Genomic DNA, 13330 nt, shown 5'->3' on the forward strand with positions numbered 1-13330 from the left:
AAATCTGGCTTTCAGCGAGTCTCGAAAGGCGAACGAAAGCAGCTTGCACCTGGTAGCCAAACATGTTTCTTGGGAACAGGCTACTTCCTAAAGTGGGAAGCCATTCATTTGTGGTTGAATTGTTGGCAAATGTCGGTCAGAAGTGTGCCGTTGGTCTAAGCGTTTCGGCGTGTTGAATTTGTACCAATGATTTTTCTATACGTTTTTTCTGTCCCAAATAGAGAGTTGAAGTCTCCCATTAGTATTTTCACGTCATCTTGGTGAATTTTGCTCATAGTATTTTCGAGTGTATATCTTTTATAGGGGCTCTGAATGAGCATAGTGATAAGTCGATTGTTGATGGATGCGATTTCTTTGACAGAATTGATGATAGATCTGTGTTCGAGAAATGCAGTGCCGAAGATTGGTAAAGCCTTTCGCTACCTTTTGTTGTATTTTGCTCTTGAAGATGCCATGGTTTCCGTAATGCAAGTTGTAATTGTCAATTAATCGCGGTCCTTGAAGAGCAAGGATGATAATTTTTTGGCGGTCGTTTTCTTTTGTGAGATTAGTGAGGTTTCTTGTTTGGATCAATGTATCGATGTTTAGTTTTTAAATGAATGTTTTCTGGTGGAAGGGAAATTTAGCAGAGATCTTCGATATTCTCTGCCGTGCTAACCTGGACTCCCCAGAGTGCGAAAATCCAACTGCCGAACATCGGTGGCCAAGTTGTGTACCACCTGGGGTAAAGTTACCTTTGCTTGCATAGTTCATGTTTTCTTGTTTTTCATTGGTTTGGCCTGGGTGATACCGGGACCAGACAGAACCAAAGAGTGTTGAAGCCTTTGGAAGCAAATATTTTCAGCCCAGCTCATTGAGCTAACAGACGGTGACCAGAGTAGCGGTGATTTTCACTCAGATGTGTCTGGATTTTGGGTTCAACAGATTGAGTAGCCGTCCAGGATTGTGTTAGTATTTGGTTCATCCCTAGTATTTGATTTCCTCGGCACCACCCATATGGGGGAGGGTTTTCCCTATCGGCGACACGGGATTTTTATTATTATTATTATTGTCATTATGTCATCAGCAAATCCGATATGGTGTATCTTCCCTCCACTGAAATAGTGGTGAATTGTTCGATTCAGTATTTCCATCACATAAATATGGGTTATAATTACGTTACATTGCTGCTAGTAGACACATTTCTCACTTTTTCTTAGACAGTAGCTAGCTGTTATTCCATCATAGGAATTTATGTGCGCAGCATTGTTGCAATACAGACGTTCAAATTATCCCATTTCTGTAATTTCATTTCGATACAAGATCGTCCTAATCGGATTTAGCCAGTCAGTCTTAATGTGGATATTCGACTACGACTCTCATCATATGATAGACTGGGTGAACGACATTCTTAATCGGACTGTTGAATCCAGATCACTTATCTCTGATAGGGAATGAATTCTTAACACTGTGGAAAATAATAATCCGATATGCATATCACAAATACGTTATTTAAATATAAATATATGATCTAACGAGATAACAATGTATTTACAGGAGCAGAGACCCATCCATCACAGTAGAGCAGTGCTAGATAGGTTTCAGGGCCAAGAGAGGATAAAGCTGTTGTCGTTCCACGATCACCGAACATCAACCAGATAGAGAATATGTGGTTAGAGGTAACAAGGTCATTGCCATGTGTCCCTACAAATGCAAGCGACCTTTGATGGATGTAGAAGACGTATGGTGGGAAGTAAACCATCACGCTACACTGTCGACGACTTACTGAAATCAATTTCCCTACGCCCTCGAGAAATCTCACGTAATGATCGTGGGTGGGTTGGTTACTAAAAGTACACTCGTCCACAAAACCCATGTGGACAATTAACTGATAATCGGTCAAGCTTTGCTTTGCCGCAGCTCTTTAGCATACAGCGAGTCCATTTACTTTCAGCCCCTCCTTACAATTCTTGCAGTGCAAGGTAATTGAAAATTCTCATCCACTCGACGCCAACAGATGAACGCCGGCCGGTGTGGCCGTGCGGCTCTTCAGTCTGAAACCGCGTGACCTCTACGATCGCAGGTTAGGTTCGAATCCTGCCTCGGGAATGGATGTGTGTGATGTCCTTAGGTTAATTAGGTTTAAGTAGTTCTAAGTTCTAGGGGACTGATGACCACATATGTCAAGTCCCATAGTGCTCAGAGCCATTTGAACCATTTTGAACTGAGGAACTGACTGGTGCATGTGTTCTTCAACACACAGTAGTTGTCAGCCTCACTGGAATCAATGACTGTTTGTGTGTGTGTGTGTGTGTGTGTGTGTGTGTGTGTGTGTGTGTGTGTGTGTATGTGTGTGTGTGTGTGTGTGTGTGTGTGTGTGTGTTTTCGTGTTAACGCACAATCTGAATCAATACTATTAACATTAGAGAGACAACCACAATAAATATTGCATCAAATATGACTGTAAAATATTTTAATGCTATGGGAAGTTACAAACTGAATTTTTACCCATCCCACGTCCTGCGTATTACGTTTAGTAAGATGTATTAACTCCGCAGTATCGTTAGCAGAGACAGTGCGCTCTTGTTGTCGAGGCTCGCGACAAGTGCAGCGATTAGCAGTGCCCAACGCCGCCGCGATTTGTTTATGTTGGCTGAGCGTGGACACTACAGCAGACGCTTCGCCCTAAACAGAAAGAAATCACCTTGACTCTGAATGCAGTAAGCGGATATCACTGCCTGCGTGTTCTTATAGTAACCAACGTGAGACTCTACTCACAGGTGCCATGGAGCAATTTCAACGGGTGTCATGTCATTAGTCATCAGAATATTAACCAGTGATGAAATGTCCACTCTATTTTAATCCCAAGAAAATAGGAAACTTCTCACAAAGGAATGTGAAGTGATATAAAAAATTTATCCAACATACAAAAATTAATTGCAGGGCTTTCATGTATGCAGTAATAGCACACAAGGAAATGTTATGGCTTGGAAGCGTATATTTCATTTCCTCTTCTCATATTAACGCCCTTGTTTTAATATGAAGTGAGAAAATGAACACGAAAAACTAAAGTTCCTGAGAGGCATATAAGTCATTTCCTCTTCTCATATCATAAATTTTGTTTTAGTATGAAGTAAAAAAATAAACAGTTTAGAGTTCTGAAGCATAATATGACACCAGATTCTTATCGTAGGCGCTATAGGAAACGCCAAAAGCAGGGATCTGTCCATTCTTTTGTCCAACAGTCTGTTTCCTTTCATATATCAGCAGATTCTTATTTAAGGAATTGTGGGCATCAAGTTCTTCAGCAGAACAAGCCTTACGTTATTGTGCTAATTACGGTATGGAAAAAATTTAACAAAGAGCAGTGAGGATATTTGCACATGTGTGTATTCAACAATGACTGCCAGCTGCCACAACACTTGACAGAATCCTTGCGGCAGGCAAAACAACTGTGCGGCACTTCAGACATCATTCAGTGAGACGCAGGAGATGGATGAAAACGTCAAATTAACGTCGCTTTCCGAGTCGTATTCAATCCAGAATTAGGTGTTATTAAGGTAGTTGAGCGTTCTAGCAGTTACACTTTTATGATTCCCATATGAGTATTTCGATAGCCAAAAGAACCCGTTAGTGTCAAACTATCGGGAACTGCATTAATATCAAACTGTAAGAACTTGAGACAATACGTGGACTCTTCTCTTCGCTGGGTGACCTATTACTGTTATTTAGCATTCTCTCCGTCCTAGTCGTAGTGCAAATGGAACTTCAGAGGCGCTTTCCGCTATTCTTGACAAACATCAGCAACCTGTAATCACTGAGAGTCACAACTGCGTGATGATAATGGCTCAGGTTGTCAGTAGCTGTGGTGGTGTTATGCTGTCAAACTGCTTACAATAACGTTAATGGTGGCGCACATAATTTAGTGCTGACTACCTACTTAAGTAAAGATAGTGTTGTGGCGTCATCGCTTGTCTTTATTTGGCCTCAGCTTGATATTACAATAATTCTGCAACGAAGAAATGCTCAACAAATCTTACCCTCAGCTATACAGCTGGAATGACTAATTACACAGGTACTCCATGTTGCACTTGGTTAAGTGATCAGTTCGCTGAAATCCTGCTTGTACTGTTCGTAAATAGTCGTATACTTCAGAAGTGGTTCAAATGGCTCTGAGCACTATGCGACTTAACGTCTGAGGTTATCAGTCCGCTAGAACTTAGAACTACTTAAACCTAACTAACCTAAGGACATCAGACACATCCATGCCCGAGGCAGGATTCGAACCTGTGACCGTAGCGGTCGCGCGGTTCCAGACTGTAGCTTGAGATCTATCCATAGCACCCGTGTTGGCCATCAATACCATTGTAAGGCTGTCTCGTCACTGTAACTGACGGCGGGAAAGGATCAACACTGGTGGGGTAAATTTCCCCCCCGTGTCGTCCGGCGCGATGGGCAAGGAGTTTTCCTCACAGTCGTCCGCCCAGTCGCCATGATATACCATCGGCTGTTGGTGGCTGTCAGTGGCTGCTGCGGCATTCGGCGCTGACTCCATCGGCTCTGCTGGCTTGGAATCAGCAGCGGCTGTCTGCTTGTGATCCTGCTGTTCTGTGGGATCGGAGGGGCTGAAGCCGTCACCTCGGCGATCTGTTGAGTTTGATGTTACAGCGGCCTCTGTACCGCCGGTACCGTCGTCGGAATTTCCACAGTGCATGTCAGACGATCGCTGCAAACAATCGTCCGATGGTTTGCAAAAACAGACATAATGTCTTATGGGATAACAGCAATCAGTGATTTTATAATGTTACTTAAAATCCGTCTTGATTGCAAATTTTTTTTTTATTCATATGACCGGTTTCGGTTCATTCAGAACCATCTTCAGATCTGATATTTCAGTTACAGGAGTAACCCATCCAAATCCAGCAACTTTCACATGCTACGTCACGCACGGTTCATTCAGAACCATCTTCAGATCTGATATTTCAGTTACAGGAGTAACCCATCCAAATCCAGCAACTTTCACATGCTACGTCACGCACGTAGCATGTGAAAGTTGCTGGAATTGGATGGGTTACTCCTGTAACTGAAATATCAGATCTGAAGATGGTTCTGAATGAACCGAAACCGGTCATATGAATAATCAAAAAATTTGCAATCAAGACGGATTTTAAGTAACATTATAATCGTGCGATGGAGCACGCCGCCGTCTCTTGCGTTTTCGCGGGGAACGCTGTTTACGGACGTGTGTTTCAGTATCTGAATGTGGGTGGATTTCGTCAGCTGCTCCGGTGTCTGGAAGAAAAGTCACTGTCGGCACAACCCGTGGGTCAATGTCCATCCTGGCATCCACGCCTTCTTGCAAGGTCCGTCGGTGATTATCTTCAGGCGGGGGCGCCGTTGTAGAGGCCGGATCCTGTACTGCAGAAGCCATCATGGTCTCGCTATCGGGGGCGGCTATCGGACTAATGTGATCAGCATCGGAAAGGGTTGTTGCCTGTGTAACTTAGGCGTATTTGAGAGGAAGGTTCGTCACCGTAAAAGGAGTCATAGATTCACCTGTCGGGATTTGAGTAAGCCGTCGTCGGAGACAATGCGACCGGACGTGCCCTTCTTGGCCACAACCAGAGCAAGTGCGTGGCTGACCGTCATACATAATGATCGCCCTCCATCCGCCGATGACAAGATATGACGGAACATGTTTGGTCAGTTCAATTTTAATCTGTCGTACCCCATTAAGAACGGCGTACGTTGTTAAGGTGGTCCATTTTTCGGCCATATGGCTGATCACTCTGCCGTAGGGCTGGAAAGCCGCGGTGACTACGTCCGGTGGTACTTCGAAAGCAAGTTCGAAGACGCGTATCGTACGGAGACCAAGCCCCGCGTGATCGATAGAGACCGCCCCAATATGGCCATCAGAATGTTTGACTTTAAGATCGTTCGCATGTGCGCGCACGATTCTGTTGCACACCTCGTCACTTACTAGCTTGACGTAGACAACACTGCTCGTGATAGAGAGATGGATACCAATTATGTCTCGCGGTTCGATGTTAACGTCGTCACGTAGAAAACGTTCCACTTCAAAAGCTCGCGGTCGTGCATGATCTGGTTGAAAACTGATCTTGATGGTGGTTTGTCTGTATGAATGTGCCATGTTCCGTCGGTAGTGATGGACTCTAAACTAGCGACAACGCAGTAGTAACCAATTACGGGTACTCGCGACCGGGCGGACGGGACATAAGCAAGACGTCCTCGCCGCAGCGCTGCGGAAAGCAGACTCCTAGAAGGTAGCGGACAGGTGGGGGTCTTTGACGTACTTACTGGCTCAGTAGCCGCTATGGCAAATAAATCGCAACGTAAGAGACGAGAGTAGTTGTATTTCCCGTGTGGAACCACTTTCGTTGACTCAAAAGCATTAACTGATATCATTATGTCACGTCTCAGGAGAAAATCACTTACAGTATTCAATTGAAAATGACACGATAATATCAAGTGAATTTAGCAGAATAGTTCTGTGCCATCAAGGAAGTAACTCGTCGGTCACATAGTTGCCAAACATATTCTGCGCTGTTGACAAGTGCCGGCCGGTGTGGCCGTGCGCTTAAGACGCTTCAGTCTGGAACCGCGTGACCGCTACGGTCGCAGGTTCGAATCCTGCCTCGGGCATGGATGTCTGTGATGTCCTTAGGTTTAATTAGTTCTAAGTTCTAGGCGACTGATGACCTCAGAAGTTCAGTCGCATAGTGCTCAGAGCCATTTGAACCATTTTTTTGTTGCCAAGTTTCAGTTATAGTGCCAGGAAGGATACCAGCTGATGTGTTCTGTGAGTGACCTCGGAAGTGACTATAGGTTCATCTCAAAGTTGCGGGTGACAAGGGCCGCAAGATCCTCATTATATGCCCTTGAGTCTTATTCGCGTTTATGTAACTAGGTTTAGAGGCTAGAGTGCAATTGCTTGTAAAACATCGATGCACTGAATGCAAACTAAATGTCATATATTAATAACTGCGACAATTATTTGTGTTTTACTGTCTTAATCGGATCGAAACCTTGAAAGCGTATTCACCAGACGCGATTCACAATTTTCGAACTTCTCCAGTGGTTGAGTTGGCAATGCCTCTTTGCTGTACAATATTGTTATTGAGATCACTGTCATTGGTACATCCATCAGAAGACAGGCATGTCCTGGCTTATTGTTGTCAGCTTTCCTGGCGGATATTATGCCTTTGCTCGAAACGTGAAGATTTAGGGTGAATTCGAACATTCCATACAGCGAAAATTTGACGTTTCTATTCTTCCAGCTCTAACATACAAATAACAGTTACAATAAGCGGCAGAAAAGCGCCTGTGAACCAACAGTTAATGATGCAATCATAATTAGTGTAATCTGACAAATTCCATCTGTCATCTGATAATTGTGAAAACAACTTTTTCATCTTCACAGCACCGCAGTATGAACTCAAGGGTTCCATAGAATACCTATACTTAATTTCGTTGTGATCGTTTTCAATGACAGTAGGGGAGGAACAAAACCATCTAACTTGAAACATACTTTTCCAGTGGGATTTGAATCTTTGGCTACAGTTGCAGTAGCACGTCGAGTGAGGTATCAAGAATGTGAACAATCACTCATTGCTATAGTATAGCCCAGGGCAGAAAGAAGCAGGTTTCCGACAAAGTAAACGATGAGAGACATTGTCGCTGTCACGTATTAAACAGGAATTGTTCAGAAAATTACAACAATATCTAATGAAATGAGTAGGTTGATACAGCTCCAGTCTGGCACTATCACTGAGTTGCCAAACGTTTTCCAAACAGCACTTATGATATAAATATGTGTGCGTGTGTGTGTGCGTGTGTGTGTGTGTGTGTGTGTGTGTGTGTGTGTGTGTGTGTGTGTGTGTGTGTCTGTTCTTAGGACATTTCCGAAAGAACAGACACTACGAATCGAAATAGACAAACTTCTTAATCAATTAAAGTTTGAAGGACAGATGTCCAGGCTATCTTGGGCATTAAAATAGAGCAACTGCGACAGATGAAAATTTGTGCCTGACCAGATTCGAACCCAGATTTACAAAATTTTAATACCAAAATACTGCATCTCGGTTCTTACAATAGTGGAATAGGTGCGCACTGGTTAGATGTAACTGAAGAGAGACTCCAACTCGGATTATAGTAAGGCCGAATCCCAAGCGCATGGCCACGAACAATTGGTAGCGGAAACTTAATGTCATCAGAACCTTGATGAAGGACCATGACATGCGATAGTTAGACCGACTGCACAAAGTTCAGATTACAAATACATACATACTTAGAAAAATATATTACATCGGAGCAGTCTTACCGATATTGCAGGTCACTGCACAATAAAATATAAGCTGTAGCCTCGTGGTATGTGTGGAAACAAAATATCATCAAAGTATCCTTCGACACGGCGACTTTGCAGAGGCAAAACGGAGGACTTGGACTTAAAGACGCGCTTTTAAACTAATACACGCCATTAAGACAGGCATCACGAAACTTCTGTTCCTCTCGTTAGGTCCTGGGGATAGGAACGCTCCTGTTAATGTAGCACGCCAGCCTAGATTACATCCGAAATTGCTGTATTTCAACGCGCTGTGACAGTGTGGACGTCGGTCCTTCGATATTTAAGATGCAATTGTTTTTTGAGGCAATAGAGGTGATTTTCGAACATTTGTCTTGCCATCAATGTAACAGGACATCAACGGCATCCAACCCTTAGTCATACCTTTGTGCCGGCGCTAACCCATGTCATATACATGCGAATTAGATTGTAGTTCATATTTAGTCAAATAACGAATGGGCAGTATACAAGTATGCAGGCCGGGGTGGCCGAGCGGTTCCACGCGCTGCAGTCTGGAACCACGCGACCGCTACGGTCACAGGTTCGAATCCTGCCTCGGGCATGGACGTGTCTGATGTCCTTAGGTTAGTTAGGTTTAAGTAGTTCTAAGTTCTAGCGGACTGATAACGTCAGACGTTAAGTCGCATAGTGCTCAGAGCCATTTGAAACACTTCTGAAGTATACGACTATTTACGAACAGTACAAGCAGGATTTCAGCGAATTGATCATTTAACCTAGTGCAACATGGAGTACCTGTGTAATGAGTCATTCCAGCTGCATAGCTGAGGATAAGATATGTTAAGCATTTCATTGCAGAATTAATGTAATACCCGCACGATAATCTCTGTAGTCATACTGTATTAGGAGCCCACGATTGGAGTACTATGTTCGTTGAATCGAATTACTCAAGCTGAGGCCAAATAAAGACAAGCGATGGGGCCACAACACTATCTTTACTTAAGTAGGTAGTCAGCGCTAAATTATGTGCGCCACCATTAACGTTATTGTAAGCAGTTTGACAGCATAACGCCACCACAACAACTGACAACCTGAACCATTATCATCACGCAGTTGTGACTCTCAGTGATTACAGGTTGCTGATGTTTGTCAAGAATAGCGGAAAGCGCCTCTGAAGTTCCATTTGCATTACGACTAGGACGGAGAGAATGCTAAATAACAGTAATAGGTCACCCAGCGAAGAGAAGTGTCCACGTATTGTCTCAAATTCTTGCAGTGTGATATTAATGCAGTTCCCGATATTTTCACACTAACGGGTTCTTTTGGCTATCGAAATACTCATATGGGAATCATAAAAGTGTAATTGCTAGAACGCTCAACTACCTTAATAACACCTCATTCTGGATTGAATACGACTCGGAAAGCGACGTTAATTTGACATTTTCATCCATCTCCTGACGTCTCACTGAATGATGTCTGAAGTGCACGCACAGTTGTTTTGCCTGCCGCAAGGATTCTGTGAAGTGTTGTGGCACTGCTCTAGCGGAACTCGTCTTTGTTGCATTTTTTCCATACCGTAATTAGCACAAAAACATAAGGCTTGTTCTGCTGAAGAACTTGATGCCCACAAGTCCTTAAATAAGAATCTCCTAGCGGGAGTAATACATGAAAGGAAACAGACTGTTTGACAAAAGAATAGACAGCTCCCTGCTTTTGGCGTTTCCTATAGCGCCTACGATAAGAATCTGGTGTCATATTATGCTTCAGAACTCTAAACTGTTTATTTTTTTACTTCATACTAAAACAAAATTTGTGATATGAGAAGAGGAAATGACTTATATGCTTCTCAGGAACTTTAGTTTTTCGTGTTTATTTTCTCACTTCATATTAAAACAAGGGCGTTAATATGAGAAGAGGAAATGAAATATACGCTTCCAAGCCATAACATTTCCTTGTGTGCTATTACTGCATACATGAAAGCCCTGCAATTAAATTTTGAATGTTGGATAAATTTTTTATATCACCTCACATTCCTTTGTGAGAAGGTTCCTATTTTCTTGGGATTCAAATAGAGTGGACATTTCATCGCTGGTTAATATTCTGATGACTAATGACATGATACCCGTTGAAATTGCTCCATGGCACCTGTGAGTAGAGTCTCACGTTGGTTACTATAAGAACACGCAGGCAGTGATATCCGCTTACTGCATTCAGAGCCAAGGTGATTTCTTTCTGTTTAGGGCGACGCATCTGCTGCAGTGTCCACGCTCAGCCAACATAAACAAATCGCGGCGGCGTTGGGCACTGCTAATCGCTGCACTTGTCGCGAGCCTCGACAACAAGAGCGCACTGTCTCTGCTAACGATACTGCGGAGTTAATACATCTTACTTAACGTAATACGCAGGACGTGGGATGGGTAAAAATTCAGTTTGTAGCTTCCCATCGCATCAAAATACTTAACAGTCATATTTGATGCAATATTTATTGTTGGTTGTCTCTCTAATGTTAATAGTATTGATTCAAATTGTGCGTTAACGCGAAAACACACACACACACACACACACACACACACACACACACACATACACAAACAGTCATTGATTCCAGTGAGTGTGACAACTACTGTGTGTTGAACAACACATGCACCAGTCAGTTCCTCAGTTGGCGTCGAGTGGATGAGATTTTTCAATTACCTTGCATTACAAGAATTGTAAGGAGGGGACTGAAAGTAAATGGACTTGTTGTATGCTAAAGAGCTGCGACAAAGCAAAGCTTGACCGTTCATCAGATAATTGTCCACATGGGCTTTGTGGACGAGTATACTTTCAGTAACCAAACCACCCACTATCATTACGTAAGATTTCTCGAGGGCGTAGGGTAATTGGTTTCATTAAGTCGTAGACAGTGTAGCGTGATGGTTTACTTCCCACCATACGTCTTCTACATCCGTCCAAAGGTCGTTTGCATTTGTAGGGACACATGGCAATGACCTTGTTACCTCTAACCACATATTCTCTATCTGGTTGATGTTCGGTGATCGTAGAACGACAACAGCTTTATCCTCTCTTGGCCCTGAAACCGATCTCGCACTGCTCTACTATGATGGATGGGTCTCTGCTCCCGTAAATACGTTGTTATCTCGTTAGTTCATGTATTTATATTTTAATAACGTATTTGTAATAAGCATATTGGATTATTATTTTCCACAGTGTTTAAGAATTCATTCCCTATCATAGATAAGTGATCTGGATTCAACAGTCCGATTAAGAATGTGGTTCACCCAGTCTGTCATATGATGAGAGTCGTAGTCGGATATCCACATTAAGACTGACTGGCTGAATCCGATTAGGACGATCTTGTATCGAAATGAAATTACAGAAATCGGATAATTTGAACGTCTGTATTGCAACAATGCTGCGCAAATAAATTCTTATGATGGAGTAACAGCTAGCTACTGTCTGAGAAAAAGTGAGAAATATGTCTGCTAGCTGCAATGTAACGTAATTATAACCCATATTTATGTGATGGAAATACTGAATCGAACAATACACATCTATTTCAGTGGAGGGAAGATCCACCATATCGGATATGCTGATGACATAATGACAATAATAATAATAATAAAAATCCCGTGTGGCCGATAGGGAAAACCCTCCCCCATATGAGTGGTACCTAGGAAATCAAATACTTGGGATGAACGAAATACTAACACAATCCTCGACGGCTACTCAATCCGTTGAACCCCAAATCCAGACACATCTGAGTGAAAATCACCGCTACTCTGGTCACCGTCTGTTAGCTCAATGAGCTGGGCTGAAAATATTTGCTTCCAAAGGCTTCAACACTCTTTGGTCCTGTCTGGTCCCGGTATCACCCAGACCAAACCAATGAAACACAAGGAAACATGAACTATGCAAGCAAAGGTAACTTTACCCCAGGTGGTACACAACCTGGTCACCGATGATCGGTAGTTGGATTTTCCCACTCTGGGGAGTCCAGGTTAGCACGGCAGAGAATATCGAAGATCTCTGCTAAATTTCCCTTCCACCAGAAAACATTCATTTAAAAACCAAACATCGATACATTGATCCAAACAAGAAACCTCACTAATCTCACAAAAGAAAACGACCGCCAAAAAATTCTCATCCTTGCTCTTCAAGGACCGCGATTAATTGACAATTACAACTTGCATTACGGAAACCATGGCATCTTCAAGAGCAAAATACAACAAAAGGTAGCGAAAGGCGTACGAATCTTCGACACTGTATTTCTCGAACACAGATCTGTCATCAACTCTGTCAAACAAATCGCATCCATCAACAATCGACTTATGACTATGCTCATTCAGAGCCCCTATAAAAGATATACACTCGAAAATACTACGAGCAAAATTCGCCAAGATGACGTGAAAATACTGATGGGAGACTTCAACTCTCTATTTGGGACTGAAAAAACGTATAGAAAAATCATTGGTACAAATTCAACGCACCGAAACGCTTAGACCAACGGCACACGTCTGACTGACATTTGCCAACAATTCAACCATGAAAGAATGGCTTCCCACTTTAGGAAGTAGCCTGTTCCCAAAAAACATGTTTGGCTACCAGATGCAAGCTGCTTTCGTTCGCCTTTCGAGACTCGCTGAAAGCCAGATTTTTAATTCTTTTGTAGCAGAGCTGCAAGCAGGCAGGTACAAAGGCAAGAAGGTAATCGTAAGACAACGCTCGAGCAAAATGCGCCTTGCTACTTTCAGTAACCCTTAGCGTCAGAGCGAAAACCTTACGGTACTGCTAAATTCATAATGACGAAACATTTGTTGTTGTTGTGAATACATAATTATATCTATCAAATGCCACATTTTCATAATAATTGCGAATGATACAGGAATTGAAGTAAATACAGATCTTTTCGACGTCAAAAGTCGGTAATGTCCCACTAATTCGTGTTAAAATAGGCTCAATCGTCTTACAGATACTTAATGCTTTATTAAGATAGTCTGCCGTCCTGATGTTTCTGTAGGAAGCTGAATT

The sequence above is a fragment of the Schistocerca serialis genome, chromosome 2, assembly GCF_023864345.2.
Source record: "Schistocerca serialis cubense isolate TAMUIC-IGC-003099 chromosome 2, iqSchSeri2.2, whole genome shotgun sequence".
Taxonomy (NCBI): Eukaryota; Metazoa; Arthropoda; class Insecta; order Orthoptera; family Acrididae; genus Schistocerca; species Schistocerca serialis.